This window comes from Procambarus clarkii, chromosome 94, assembly GCF_040958095.1.
Source record: "Procambarus clarkii isolate CNS0578487 chromosome 94, FALCON_Pclarkii_2.0, whole genome shotgun sequence".
Lineage (NCBI taxonomy): Eukaryota > Metazoa > Arthropoda > Malacostraca > Decapoda > Cambaridae > Procambarus > Procambarus clarkii.
The window spans coordinates 14,129,032-14,145,001 of record NC_091243.1 but is presented as its reverse complement, the minus strand read 5'-3'; the positions used below and the strand labels follow the sequence as shown (position 1 = coordinate 14,145,001).

The 15,970-nt window shown below is 42.0% G+C and overlaps 1 non-coding gene across 1 annotated transcript; it reads left to right on the top strand.

Annotated features, from left to right (window-relative positions):
* Positions 1-15,396: 15,396 nt before the first annotated feature.
* TRNAR-UCU (transfer RNA arginine (anticodon UCU)) lies at positions 15,397-15,469 on the top strand. Its single transcript has one exon. It is a non-coding gene; the product is annotated as a tRNA-Arg (tRNA).
* Positions 15,470-15,970: the final 501 nt, after the last annotated feature.

Below are 15,970 nucleotides of genomic sequence, written 5' to 3'. Positions count from 1 at the left end.
AAACCGGACCATCACAGAAGCACCATAAGATAAGTGTCTTCTGAACTCAGCATTTCTTCTAGTACTCTTCACCGAGATGCCTTCACTTGAGTTCGATAACAAGGCGTGACCTCGATATCTGCTCGCGGGCCCTATGCTTGTCTGGGTGGTTCTGTGATGTGCGTGTGTGTGTGTGTGACTGTAAGCCCAGTGTCACACACTTTCATGAATTGCAAATGTCTGAAGCAGGAAGCTGGAGATGCATTAATCCTTGAGACAAGTCTAGACGAAAGGGATACACACACACACACACACACACACACACACACACACACACACACACACACACACACACACACACATGACTGGTTTACCTTGATTGTGATCAGGTTTACAACTCACTCTTATAATATGGTTTGCTCTCAATGAAAATCGACGTATCTGTTGTTCCTTACTAAATACAAAAATATATCAGGACAGAGTTATTATTTTTTTTTCCATTTATGTCTTCACTTGACCGTGGAGCATCTAAATCAAGACTCAGTCATATAATCCAGACTGATCAGTCATAGGGACAAAATATTTAGACGCTTGACGGAGACATTTTGCACTTCTGGAGTTTAAGGAACTTGTAAAATATAACAAAGTAGGAATGTCAAATTACACAGATATTGTATAAAGCCAACGTTGATAGGCATTTATATTTTTGTTATATTTTTGTGGGGTAGGCCGGTCATAGACAGGTGTAGGCCTGCCAGAGAGAGCCAGGTGTATAGGCCTGCCAGAGACAGCCAGGTGTATAGGCCTGCCAGAGACAGCCAGGTGTATAGGCCTGCCAGAGACAGCCAGGTGTATAGGCCTGCCAGAGACAGCCAGGTGTATAGGCCTGCCAGAGACAGCCAGGTGTATAGGCCTGCCAGAGACAGCCAGGTGTATAGGCCTGCCAGAGACAGCCAGGTGTATAGGCCTGCCAGAGACAGCCAGGTGTATAGGCCTGCCAGAGACAGCCAGGTGTATAGGCCTGTCAGAGACAGCCAGGTGTATAGGCCTGCCAGAGACAGCCAGGTGTATAGGTCTGCCAGAGACAGCCAGGTGTATAGGTCTGCCAGAGACAGCCAGGTGTATAGGCCTGCCAGAGACAGTCAGGTGTATAGGCCTGCCAGAGACAGCCAGGTGTATAGGTCTGCCACGGGGGGTTTAGACTTTAGAGACATGTTCCTACCGGTAAATCACCGCTGACATTTCCAGCTTCCGCACCTAAACAATCTCTCCATTTATTTAATTTTTTTTTATTAAGTAATCTGTTGTAGGTGATAACAGGGGAAAGGCAGAGCGTGATGCAGGCGATCTGTGTGTCGGACGCGAAGGACAGCAAACAATTCAGGCAAAAACTAGAATTTGTATAATTTATATTGTCTTAAGAGCCGTCTCCAATTTCTATCCGTGAGTCCATTATATGCTCCTATAACCCATTATGTGCTCCTATAACCCATTATGTGCTCCTATAACCCATTATGTGCTCCTATAACCCATTATGTGCTCCTATAACCCATTATGTGCTCCTATAACCCATTATGTGCTCCTATAACCCATTATGTGCTCCTATAACCCATTATGTGCTCCTATAACCCATTATGTGCTCCTATAACCCATTATGTGCTCCTATAACCCATTATGTGCTCCTATAACCCATCATGGGCATTTAACCCATTATATGCCATCACTACAGCCCACGGGATGGTTATGGGGGTCCACTACCGCCCAAGAAATGGGTCTGGAGGTCCACTGTCGCCCACAGAATGGATATAGGATGCATAATAAATGATAAATAAAAATTATAAAATCGGGTGACATTTATTACAATGTAAAGAAGTGAAAATTAACTCAGGTCTATTTTGCTTTGTTCATTCGTTTCTTCTCCCTTTTTTTGGATGCCTTTTTAGGCATCCAAAGCTATAAAAATAAGAAAAAAAACTTTCTGTGCTGTAATTTGAGCATATAATGGGTTATATGGGTTATAATTAACCCATATTATGGGTTAATTAACCCATATTATGTGTTAATTAACCCATATTAACCCATATTTTGGGTTAATTTGAGCACATAATGGGTTATAGAAGCATATAATGGACTCACAGATAGAAATTGGAGGCGGCTCTTAAGATAATTTTTACTGGTAAGTCAACCAAGCCATAAATGCCTATAAGGAGACGTCTTCACACCGTGGAAATCTTATCTGAGCAGAGCACACCAAGACAGCTGCTCACCGCCCAGAACACCTCCATCACTGCTTAGATAACGGAGCCGCCAGCCGGTTCCGGATGAGTGGGTACCCTTCCGGCCGCCGGCCAAGCCGTCCGGGCGACTGTACTCACCTCTGGTATCACAGTCGTGGCTGCTATAAGCTAACACACACAGTAAGCAAACCTGGGGATAGGATTTATAAAGCATTAACGAAACCTCTTCATTTTTCCTCAATCATGGCGGCTTTGTTTACATATATTAAAAGATTCGAAACTTTATAATCCAAAGTTGTTGTTGTTATAAACTTGTATTGCTTCCGCTCACATGTATACGCACCAACGAGATGGGACAATACACGTTTCAATATGACTTTAGATGCTTGTTTGACTCATTAGTCCTGATCAAAGGACCTCTAGTAGAGCATTCTGTACTAAGCACAATGAAGCCACACACACACACACACACACACACACACACACACACACACACACACACACACACACACACACACACACACACACTCACTATCACACACACACACACAATGAAAGGTCAGGGAGTGGATTGCTCAATAAAGATCAACACACTAATGGTTGAGCTGAGGTCAGTTTACAGCTGGTTCCGTGAACAATGTACAAATGGTTGACTTGCATTTAATGTTCAGGTGCACGAGTTGAGTTAATGAACATGTGCATGAATGGGGTCAATGGACAGATATATGAATGGGGTTAATGGGCATATTTGAATGGGGTCAGTGAGGAGATGCATGAATAGGGTCAATTGGTATGCATGGTGTACAGAACACCTAAATGAATATTTGAAGATATAAACATTATTACAATATTTAGATGCATAGTATAACCAATGCTTACTATTATCACATTTGCATGGGGTTATAAAATGATTTGAATACAATAGACAAAAATGCTTCGAACTAAAACTTTAACCTGAAAGCATTCCTCCAATCTATCACTCATTTTTACATCTAATCTACATTCATAACAGGAACCTACATCACCGTTGCTTATCCAGTAATTACCCAATCACAGTCAGTGGCAGAAGGTGTCTGGTCTGGCCAGTTGATACTGAGGTTGCTGCTTGAGGGCCTTGGCCAGATTTGAACTGGAAGACACATGAGAGTGTGAGAGTGTTTTGGAGTGTGCCAGCTTCGCTGCATGCACTCCAGATGGGGCATTATACTCTGTTACAACACACACACTTGACCCATGTCAGGGGTCACACTTGACCCGTGCCAGGGGTCACACTTGACCCATGCTAGGGGTCACATTTGACCCATGCCAGGGGTCACACTTGACCCATGCCATATATATATATATATATATATATATATATATATATATATATATATATATATATATATATATATATATATATATATATATATATATATATATATATATTTATATATATTACATTTCAAAAAGTGAATATGATACACAAGGAAACATGCAATCTGCACTTGCAATGAAACCAGGACTGTAAACTGAGTGACCCAGAAATCCGACGGTTGAGGAATAAAGTGGAAGCCGTGTGGAGAGGTGACAGGGAGTTGGGCCTCGCTCAGGCGGAAGGGGAATTGGAACAGTAGATTATTTTTATACCTGAAGTTGGCTGAAGCTTCCGGTTGAGTTTGACGAGTCAAGGTTCCTTATTGATAAACTCTGGCAGGCCTCGCACTACACCGACACGATATCACTGTGTCTGTCTGTCTCTCTCACACATTATGAGGGAAATAGACAAAGTGGACAAATCAAGTCGATTTTTAATTACTAAGAGGTAAGACTAGTGGACATTGCTTAAGGCAGGACATGCAGTTGAGTCTAGAAGATATAAGGAACTTCTCCTTCCCTGTACGAGTAGTCGGCAAGTGGAATGCACTGGAGGAAGTGGTTTGTTGAAGCTAATTCCATTGACAAGAAATATGATGAATTCGTTAATGTTGAAAGGGGTAAAAAGCGAGCCTGGTACGAATGGCTAGTAGGCGGGGCAGGGGGACATTGGTCTTACTCTCCCGTAGTCTCTGATAGGTAAACACACACACACACACACGCACGCACACACTCACACACACACACACACACACACACAAGGTCTTAGATAATAGGACCCGCTTATGTGGCGGCAGTTTTTAGGACCTAACCAAAATATTTTAATGGGTGTTGTGGTATCTGTCGTAATTGACTTTAGTGGTTATGTTCCGAGTGAGAGCTGGTTTGATGGCCCTGGCACTCTTAAACCCACGCTCTTAAACCCAGGGCTCTTAGACCCAGGCTCTTAAACCCAGACTCTTAAACCCAGGCTCTCAAACCCAGGCACTTTAACGAACGACAGAACTCAAAGTCTCTCTCTCTTTCTCTCTCTCACACACACACACACACACACACACACAGAGTAGTTAACGGATGGAATGCATTAGGCAGTGATGTGGTGGAGGCTGACTCCATACACAGTTTTAAATGTAGATATGATAGAGCCCAGTAGGCTCAGGAATCTGTACATCAGTTGATTGACAGTTGAGAGGTCAAAGCTCAACCCCCGCAAGCACAAATAGGTGAGTACACACACACAAACACACAAACACACATACACACTCACACACACACACACACACACACACACACACACACACACACACACACACACACAGTTCTCCAGCTGCTCTCTCAGTAGAACGTATTTTGAATGCCGTCATCCTGCCTCGTCTGCTTTTTCATCTCTGTGCATTGTTATTTCCTGTCGTTAAGAGCCATGTTGTTTACGTGTAGAGAAGCTCACACAGCGCAACGAGCAAGTTTTCCGCTGCCGTGATCAAGGTGTATTGAAGGTGAAAACAGTGACTGGTTATTGAAGATTTTTTTTGGTCAGAAGTGAATAGGATTTAAGTTTGATTTTCATATTTCACTGTTCATAGATATGTTTTTATTTTGATATATGATTGAGTTAATAAAATAATATTACGATATAGCAGCATTTGTGCCATTATATTCATATAAATGTTTATATGTATAATACCATCGTTCTTGGTATTAATTTTGTTTGCTAGAGTATAATCAGTAATCATTATATACTATACCAAGTTCCCCTTCACAGAGGGGTCAGAGATATAATAATTTCCCCCTATGTTTTCCCCTCACCTATGACGCCATGTTCATAGGTAACAAAGAGCTACATATTTATAGCGATTATGTAATCTATATACTCACTTTTGTAACGGGGTATTAAACAATCACATGTTATCATCTGTGTACAAACACCTATCAATCGAGGCCTTTAGATATCTATCTACTTTAAACAGCTGCCTAATGGACCTTTATTTGTATGACAAAACCCTTGCAGCTGTCGCGGTATTATGAAGCTCTGACACGTTTGGTGACCAAATAGGATTGTCTGTGATGTTGTGTAAGCCTACAGTCACCTGCCAATTGAGGGGATTAATCATTTAATGAATTTGCATACTCAGCTGCACATGTTGGTTTGATAGAGTGTGTGTGTGTGCTCACATAGTTGTATTCGTCTAGTTGTACTTAGTTGCGCTTGCAGGGGTTGAGCTCTAGCTCTTTGGTCTCGCCTCTCAACAGTCAATCTACTGGAGCGTGTGTGTACTCACCAATTTGTGCTTGCGAGGGTTGAGCTTTGGCTCTTTGGTCCCGCCTCTCAACTGTCAATCAACTGGTGTACAGATTCCTGAGCCTACTGGGCTCTATCATATCTACATTTAAAACTGTATGGAGTCAGCCTCCACTACATCTCTGGCTAATGCATTCCACCTGTTAACTACTCTGACACTGAAAAAGTTCTTTCTAACGTCCCAAAAAGTTTTTTCTAACGTCCCGTGTGTGTGTGTGTGTGTGTGTGTGTGTGTGTGTGTGTGTGTGTGTGTGTGTGTGTGTGTGTGTGTGTGCGTGCGTGTGTGTGTGTGTGTGTGTGACTTGCAATTTTTCTAAGCACTTCACATAAATCACTTGCAAAGAAAGATTTTTACCTGTAAAAGACCCTGACTGCATGATATTGTTTACAATAAACATCATTCGTGTTTATATTTTGTTTACATCAAACTTCTACAATGTTTGAGTCATTGTTTCCTATTGAACTGACCCGAGTGTCTGGACATTTCAAAATACAAGAACTGCGCGATTTCACTGATATTTGTCAAATGACCAGAGAGAAGCAGAGTGACAGAGAGAGAGACAGACTGATAGACAGACTGACAGACAGGCCGTCAGCAACATAAACAGCGAAAGAGAAGCAAAAATATAATTTACAGAAACAGAATTAAAAACCTCCCAAAAAATTGTAATAGCACGAAAAATTGTACGAAAAAGATACAGTGAAATACAGAGATGCTGCAGTTAAAAATGACATTAACTGAGATACTAAATATATAGAAGAAAAAGTAACTAGTAGAGAAAGATAAATAAAACGATATAGATACCTGTCACAGCTACTGTTTCAACGTCAAGTAGATAATAATAACATTATTGTTTAAAAAAAATTGATTAATAAGCATACAAAAGATTACAAATAATAACAGCAATAAGGACAAAAATTACTATAATTTATGAAGTGAGTTTGTTACTAAATTATTTATTTCGTATTTTGGAATTCAAAACACAACCCGGAAACAAAAGACACGTCACTCAATACCCCAATACACAAACATACACACACACACACACACACACACACACACACACACACACACACACACACACACACACACACACACACAAATCTGTACACCAGTTGATTGACGGTTGAGAGGCGGGACCAAAGAGCCAGGGTTCAACTAGGTGAGTACACAAGCACACACACACACAAAAACACACACACCCAAAAAAAATATACACACACACACACGCACCCACACACAGCTGATCTGTACAACAACTGACAGTCGAGAAGCGGCTCCAAAGAGCCAACGCTCAACCCCTCCCCCCACAAGCACAACTAGGTGAATACACTCACAAACACACACACACACACACACACACACACACACACACACACACACACCCAACAAAGACAAACACACACAACGTTACGATACAAACATCACTGCAACAACCACCACTTTTCTATAATCTGGCAGGTGCTTTTTGGCGTTAAATCACAGGTGGTTGGGCCATTACTGTCAAAATAAGGCAATTACCGCCTCGACTGTGACTCGTTACTAACGCCCTGACGCCGAACTGTCAGTTTTAAAAATATCAACTTAAGAGAGCTATAAATTTCTTCCAGTTCAGACTGGCTGGTTCCTCTATAATTTAAGAATTGTTTATTTTGCAAGAAAGATGGATAAGAATTCTTTAAATGATTGTAAATTTGTAACACATATAATATTAAGTAAATATATATATATATAATATATATACTATTATATATATATATATATATATATATATATATATATATATATATATATATATATATATATATATATATATATATATATATATTTACCATTAATATATATATATATATATTTGTGTGTGTGTGTGAGTGTGTGTGTGTGTGTGTGTGTGTGTGTGTGTGTGTGTATAAATGAACATCAATTACTAATATTGTGAATTGTTTCATTATATTCAGAACATGTAGATGACGGGTGCTTATGAATGAAATGTGGCCAACGATAAATTGAAAGAAAATCAAAGATATTGAAGTAACGATTCTGACGTTAATTTCCCACAGTCAGGCAAACGTTGTTTGCATACGATCGATGTTCGCGTTCGTACTGCAGCGTAGTCGGATTATTTTGGATTGTTGCTGATGAACGAGTTTCCGGACGATATCGTTATCGTACTCTCTAGAGGTATTTATGTCATGTTATAGCCATTAATATTTGAGCATTTAACATAGGTGAGAGTGATGTTGTTGTTAAAGATTCGCTACTTGGAACAAACAGTTCCAAGTAGCACGGTCTATGGTGAGCCCGTGAGGGTGAGGTGAGAGTGAGACTCACTGAAGGACAGTCAGCCCGAGAGCTGAGATCTAGGGAAAGGGAGGAGGGAAAGGGTAGTGAAAGCTATGAGGAAAGGTTAAGAGAAGTAACCTAGCAGGAGAGAAGAAACAGAAGGGGGGGGGGGACATGATCGCAACATACAAGATATTGAGGGTAATTGACACGGTGGATAATGAAAGCTAGTCTTCAAAACGAGAGAGAGAGTAGGACAAGAGGATATAAGTGGGAACTGGAAACGCAAATGTGTTAGAGAAATGTAAGGAAGTATTCGTACCCTGTGGGGGGGGGAGCCAATAAGTAGAATAGATTGAAATAAGATGAAGTTGTGGAAGCCACCTCCATCCACAGCTTTAAGGTTAGATTCGACAAAGATTTCGAACATCAGAGTATTTAAAACAAGGTTAGTAGGCGGGATACAAAGAGATAGACTTCACTTCCCCGTAGTGATAGATAAGCATACACACATACACGCCGGTGGCTGAGTGGATAGCACGCTTGATACGTAGTCATGTGGACCGGGGTTCGAATCCCGGGGCAGGCAGAAACAAATGGGCAGAGTTTTTTTCACCCATGATGTCCCTGTTACCTAGCAGTAAATAGGTACTTGGGAGTTAGACAGCTGTTACGGGTTGCTTCTTGCGGGTGTGTGTGTGGGTGAAAAAAAATAGTAGTAACAGTTGATTGACAGTTGAGAGGCGGGCCGAAAGAGCAGAGCTCAACCCCCACAAGCACAACTAGGTGAATACAACTAGGTGAATACAACTAGGTGAATACAACTAGGTGAATACAACTAGGTGAATACAGCTAGGTAAATACAACTAGGTAAATACACACAATTTATTACCATAAACTTCGTTGTGAACTAAATTCCATCAACACACGTATCTGAATCGCAAATAAACCTTTCAGTCGCCATCCCTTTGGCAAGCTATCTAGAACTGCTTCCATCAGCTGTCAAGATCACCAGCTGACAGCAGTTGATCGACCTCACCTGCTGACAGCTCTGCGAGCTTTGTTCTGAATTATAATTACTCGTGATGGGTCTCAGTGCTGTGTTTGTGATCATTTGGAGTGTGTGTGTGTGGGTGTGTGTGTGTGGGTGTGTGTGTGTGTGTGTGTGTGCGAGTGTGTATGTGTGTGTGTACTCACCTATTTGTATTCACCTATTTGTGCTTGCGGGGGTTGAGCTTTGGCTCTTTGGTCCAGCCTCTCAACTGTCAATCAACTAGTGTAAAGATTCCTGAGCCTACTGGGCTCTATCATATCTACATTTGAAACTGTGTATGGAGTCAGCCTCCACCACATCACTTCCTGGTGGAGGCTGATTCCACACAAGGCTGGCTGTGTGTGTGTGTGTGTGTGTGTGTGTGTGTGTGTGTGTGTGTGTGTGTGTGTGTGTGTGTGTGTGTGTGTGTGTGGACGTTTACTCACCTAGACATGCTCACCAAGATGTAGAATGATCGATCATCAAATCATAATTTAATTCAGCAATTCAATTTTCTTGTTTATCGTATAAATGTTACACAAATCAATTTATAGTGAGTTGGTTTCACCCACTTCTTCGTCAAGCTCAATCCTCATATTTATGTCTGTCACAAGAAATTCCTCGCGAGTCATCGGAATGACCAGTTTCCATCAATATTACCTTGTTTTGGCGTTCCTAAATTTGAATGGTGCGTTTTTGTCAACTTTGATAATATCTTTTCGAATCTTAGGTGTCGTTGTCATAGCTCCTTTCCTCAATTGAGGATGGAGGCTGAATGGTTATCTGTGATTCAGTTAAAAGTATTGATGTAATTAAGATATTTACGAAATTAATGATAATAAACTGTTTGTTTCTTTTATCTCAAGCCCCTCAGCACAGGCACGAGTCATTTTAATTCTAATTTTGTCCTTGAGTGCTACTTTATTGGGCAGACACTCATCGCGGGAGAGAATAGGTTGTACAATACAACACTCCCCAATAGGAAGAAAACCCGCTGGGTTGTTCATCCTGTCACTTGTACCCTGGTACAGCTGTGACTTGTTGAACTGTCTTAAGTGAACTGCCAAGCAAGGAAGTAACATCTTACAACCTAGCCCAAGGTTTCGTGTTCTTGCACACAACAGGGGCTTTTCTAACTCAGTATGAGGTATATTGGACTACACATACTTTTAATGCCTCTTAGACAGGCACAACGTCTCAGGTAATGGTCCAGACGATATCCTTTTCTCATGCTGCAAACTCTGCAACTTTGCATAGAACTTATACCGAGTCGAATTCTTGCAGTTACGAATTCCCTACTTCGGCCACCTCTTTTTTGGGGGGGAGATTCCGTTCTTAATAAGGATGTCGGCTGCTACTGATTTGCACCTGTGTACAGATTCACCAACTATCTCCTCGATCCTCGTTTCCTTGGCAGTCTTGACACGGTGATGGTGTTTGACCGGGGTCAAGTTGAATATTGTTGCGTATACAACACAGAACATATAGATTTGTTTCATACAGCATACTCAAGGGTGCTGGGTCTCGTATACATTTTCTGCAAAACCTGGCTGGATGCGTTGTTCCATTTCTTGAAGTCTAAAAGAACGTTGCTAAGTAATCATTCAACGTAAAAGTACGTTGCTTAGCAAGTGGTCTTTGTTCCCACTGATAATGGTCTGCTAGGTCTAACCACTGATAGTGGTTTTGTCTGATTAGTGTTGTCATCTCCACAAAATCTCTTTTTTGCTAGTGTCATCAGTTATATTGGTTTGTACTTGCTAGTGACATGAAGATGACACCTCGTCTCTTTCTACTTACTCGTCCCTGTCTTATCCTGTCTCTCCCTTTGAGGGCGGCACAACAGCTGTTAAGTGAACGTGTCACAGCTGTTTTAATACTTGTTATTTTTTTCTGTAAGAAGGCTAATCAGCCAATACTCATATTATTCTATCCTCTATGGACAGGGCTGGAGATGTGTTCCACTTCTGCTGTGCCGCACATGTGAAGGTAGAATGAACATTGTGCGAAAGCATACAGACACGTGCACGCACACGCACACACACACACACACACACACACACACACACACACACACACACACACACACACACACACACACACACACACAGAACAGAGGAGGAAGAAGAGATGCATGGTGGGAGGCTGGGGACGTATAGAGGAGAAGCAGCATCACTTGCTCCCTCGATGAGCACTGATCAGATGATATCAAGTCGTGATTGACAGACGAGAAAAAAAAACAGAGAATTGCCTCACGTTTAGACAACATCTGTCAGATATATCAAACACAGCCCAGACGATCTCACACCAAAGGTACCGGAGATAGAATGGGCAGAGAACGATAATAAACGGCCACCCGGACGACCTCCTCCTCCACCACACAAAACAGGAGACAGGGAAATAAATGTTGGGTTATTTAGAAACCGTCTGGGAGATATAAGACACAGCAAAGGCACTCAGGGCCGGGCTGTGGCTCCTGGTATGGATCGAGGAAGGAGGGGAAGTAATGCATAAAAGATTATTTGGTGGTCTGTTTGATACTAGGCCCCCCCCCCCCTGTAGACGCACTCTCAACCAACGTAGACAAATTAACCAATTTGAGCCAAACAGGAAGAGAAGAAAAGATGAAACATGTATTCTCGAAAGAGCTTAGAGCATTAATCTTATTTATATATACATATTATGGTGTTGTGTGTGCAGATTTGGAGTCATGAAATAAATTTAAGATCGAAACTTATTTAGGAGTTAATATATATATTATATATATTATATATATATATATATATATATATATATATATATATATATATATATATATATATATATATATATATATATATATATATAATCATCTACAGCGCCAACAAACCTTTTAGAACACAAGTTAACTTTTTTCTTCGTCTCATTCTCTATTGCCTTTTTCCTCTAATTGTTTGCCTTCATTCACTATAATAACTCATACAAGATACTGCATTAGACAGAAACACACAGTCGAACACAGGACGGGAGGCAGGGATGAAGACAGACAGACGGAGCAGGAGACAGACAGCAAGTGCACAGTCAATGACCCTGACAGTTGCCGACTGCATATCAAAGGGAGGAACACTCGTCTTGACAGTCGGGAGTAACTGTCGGCTGGTCAAGAGAGGGAAGGAAGTGAGAGAAGCGAGAGACGTGAGAGATGTCTCACTTGAGAGACTGCTAAGGTGAGAGAAAGGTGGAAAAGTTATTTTCGAAGGACTGAGAGATATGCAAACGTGAGAGCAAAATGTTGTGAGTGGTAGTGGACCCCATACTCATCCTGTGGGTGGTAGTGGACCCCATACTCATCCTGTGGGTGGTAGTGGACCCCATACTCATCCTGTGGGTGGTAGTGGACCCCATACTCATCCTGTGGGTGGTAGTGGACCCCATACTCATCCTGTGGGTGGTAGTGGACTCCGTACTCATCCTGTGGGTGGTAGTGGACCCCATACCCATTCTGTGGGTGGTAGTGGACCCCATACCCATCCTGTGGGTGGTAGTGGACCCCATACCAATCTCGTGGGGGGTAGTGGACCCAATACCCCTTCTGTGAGTGGTTGTGAACCCCATACCCATCTTGTGGGTGGTAATGGACCCCATACCCATCTCGAGGGTGGTAGTGGACCCCATACCCATTTTGTGGGTGGGAAACATTGGGGGTAAAACTGGATCGAATCACGACGCGGGAGACGAAGAAAAAAGATAAATGCCTAAATAAAGTTAGGAGTTGTGGAAGCTTAAGAGAGAGGAAGTAGCGAGGCGTCACAGAACATTCACTTGTGTCACGGAAGACTGTCACTACTGCTGACAGGAAGCAAGTGGATGTGAAGGAGCGTGTCTCCACCCACATCCCTCACCTGATTGACAAGTTGCATGGCACTTCCCTCCTATCCTTCAACTCACTTCCGTCCCTTTTTCTCAACTGACTTGCTACGGTCTCTCTCTCTCTCTGTTTCTGTCTCTCTGTCTCTCTCTCTGTCTCTGTCTCTCTCTCTCTCTCTCTCTCTCTCTCTCTCTCTCTCTCTCTCTCTCTCTCTCTCTCTCTCTCTCTCTCTCTCTCTCTCTCATCTCTCCCTTTCTTTTTTCCGCCTCCCCCACCCCATCCCATTACCATCACTCGTGTTTGTTCGCTCTCCCTTTCTAAATGTAACTCTCCCTGACTTTTATGCTCCGAGAAAGCAATCTGGAATTTACTCCTGTCATTCTGCACTGCCGTTATGTCCTCTATAAATTAGGTCTCCCCAGTACAGTAATGGAAAACTTGTATGTCGTTCACTTGTTCGGCTCGAGAATTTGGGGAGAGGCAACCCTTGGGAGTTTAGAAGGGGTGTAATCTCTATTTTTTTTTTGTGGAAGGGGGGGGATAGGGAGAGAGGAAAGGATGGGGTGATGATGCGTTGGGGTGGTCATAGTGGAAGGGAAGCAGAGGCGATGGAAGGGAAGGAGAGAATGGAATAGAAAGGTAAAGTAGAATAGGAGATATGCGGGAGAGATGGTAGATGAGTGTAGAAAATAGGTTTACATAGGAAGAGATATAGCAAGATGTGATAAAGGGTTTAGGGGGAAGAGATAGATAGATAGCAAAGGATGGAATGGAGACATGAGTTTGGAGTAACATATTAGATCAATTTTGCATTGGTTGATGAGCTGGGTGAGTATAAGATAATTATGAACAGATATTGATGGAATGGTTCACCTTGCAGCATACCTGTAAGATGAAGCTTGGCCAGTTACACGAGAAGTACCCACATGGGGGCTACTCTGCTCTACCAGATTATACCAGTCACACGACCAGTACCCACATGGGGGCTACTCTGCTCTACCAGACTATACCAGCCAGACGACCAGTACCAACATGGGGGCTATTCTACCTCTACCAGACTATACCAGTCACACGACCAGTACCCACATGGGGGCTACTCTGCTCTACCAGACTATACCAGTCACACGACCAGTACCAACATGGGGGCTATTCTACCTCTACCAGACTATACCAGTCACACGACCAGTAAAGCGAGTTTTGAACACATCTTAGTTGAACAGGGAAAGTTTGGACAGAAAAGTTTTAAACAAACTATTGAGTGTGAGCGAATGAGACCGTCTGAGGCTCTTGGATAGCCAGGTGATCTCAGCAAGCACCAGGATGGAGGTAGAATGATACACCACAGTGCAGTTATAACTGATATTCTGGAAAAAAGTTTTATAGACATCTAGAGACGATATATATTTATCCATGAAGGTGTAGGAAAGGCAGAACGAGGAGAGATCTGTTGACCAGACTACACATTAGAAGGTGGGAAGGGGCGACGATGTTTCGGTGCGTCCTGGACCATTCTCAAGTCGATTGTGATCGAACACAATCGACTTGAGAATGGTCCAGGACAGACCGAAACGTCGTGGTCCCTTCACCTTCTAGTGTGTGGTCTGGTCAACATTCTTCAGCCACGTTATTGTGACTCATCGCCTGAACGAGGGGAGATCTGGCTACACAGGGCAGTGGGTGGGTGTTGATTATTTGGGTAATTGTCGTAGAAACGTGGGGAAGGAAGTAATTATCTAAAGAAGGCACCAAGCTGGGAAAGCTATGTAGGAAACGAGGGGAAGTGTTGATTATTTGTGTGGGTTTTTTTCCCCCAGTAGAAACTCTGGGAAAACGGGAATGTCCTATGTAAGTGCGTTTTATCCCTTTATAAACGAGACTTTATCAAGACTTTATAAACGAGTCTGGAAGATGAGGTTCTTTGCCATCCTTGCTGGACTCTATTTGATTAGTAATTCACACACTTTCTTGTTATTTTCTGAGTAGTCTTGCTAATTTATTGTTATTTTTTCTGTGCAAAGCATAGGTTTTGATGGATTTTTTTTTTTTTTTTGCATTTGAAAATATTCACACCTTCTCTGTATCTTATATTTTTATTCCTTTGTCTCTTTCATTCTCTTTCTTGCAGCTGTTAAGGTTCTCTTCTGCTCTGCTCTCTCTTTATCTTCTCCATGCCCTCTTATCCCCCCCCGATCCAAAAAAAACTATCCGATGGCTTGATAGTACCGTTAGATTTGCTGTTAGGCTTAAGACTACGGGAGAACAAAATCCGTATAACTAGTCCAAATGGAGATGAAAATTTAGTAGAACACAAAATTCATGTCCGCGTTCTCCTTTTAAGTGTGTTTATGGCCTCTTCATGACGTCCTCATGGCGCAGTGGATAGCGCGCTGGACTTCTAATCCAGAGGTCGCGGGTTCGAATCCCGCTGGGGATAGTTGTTTAGTTGAATCGTCACATTTGCCCCTGTACAAGAGCCGTGTGGGACAGTTAAATATGTTTGAACCTTCAATTTCAACGTTTGTAAATTGTGCTTTATGTGTAAACAATGTTTATGTGTTATGTTAAGTGTGTTTATTTTATAGTGTTTGTTTATAGTGTTACACTTTTGTAGTGTTTTAGTGTGTTAAAAAAAATGTGTTTACAGGAGATGTTGACAGAAGTTTTGGTAATGATTTGGTAATGAAGTTCGTTACTGATGTGTGTTAACGAGGTTTTAACGAAGTAGTTAAAGTGGGCGGTAACGAATTGTGTTAATGAGTTACGATCCAGGTAATTAAGCGTTATACCAAGCCTAATTTTAGAGTTTTTATCTAGTATTCAATTGTCTAAGTAGACACCTAGTTATACTCACTTAGTTGTACTTACGGAGGTTGAGCTCTGGCTCTTTGGTCCCGCCTCTAAACTGTCAATCAATTGGTGTACAGATTCAGATTAG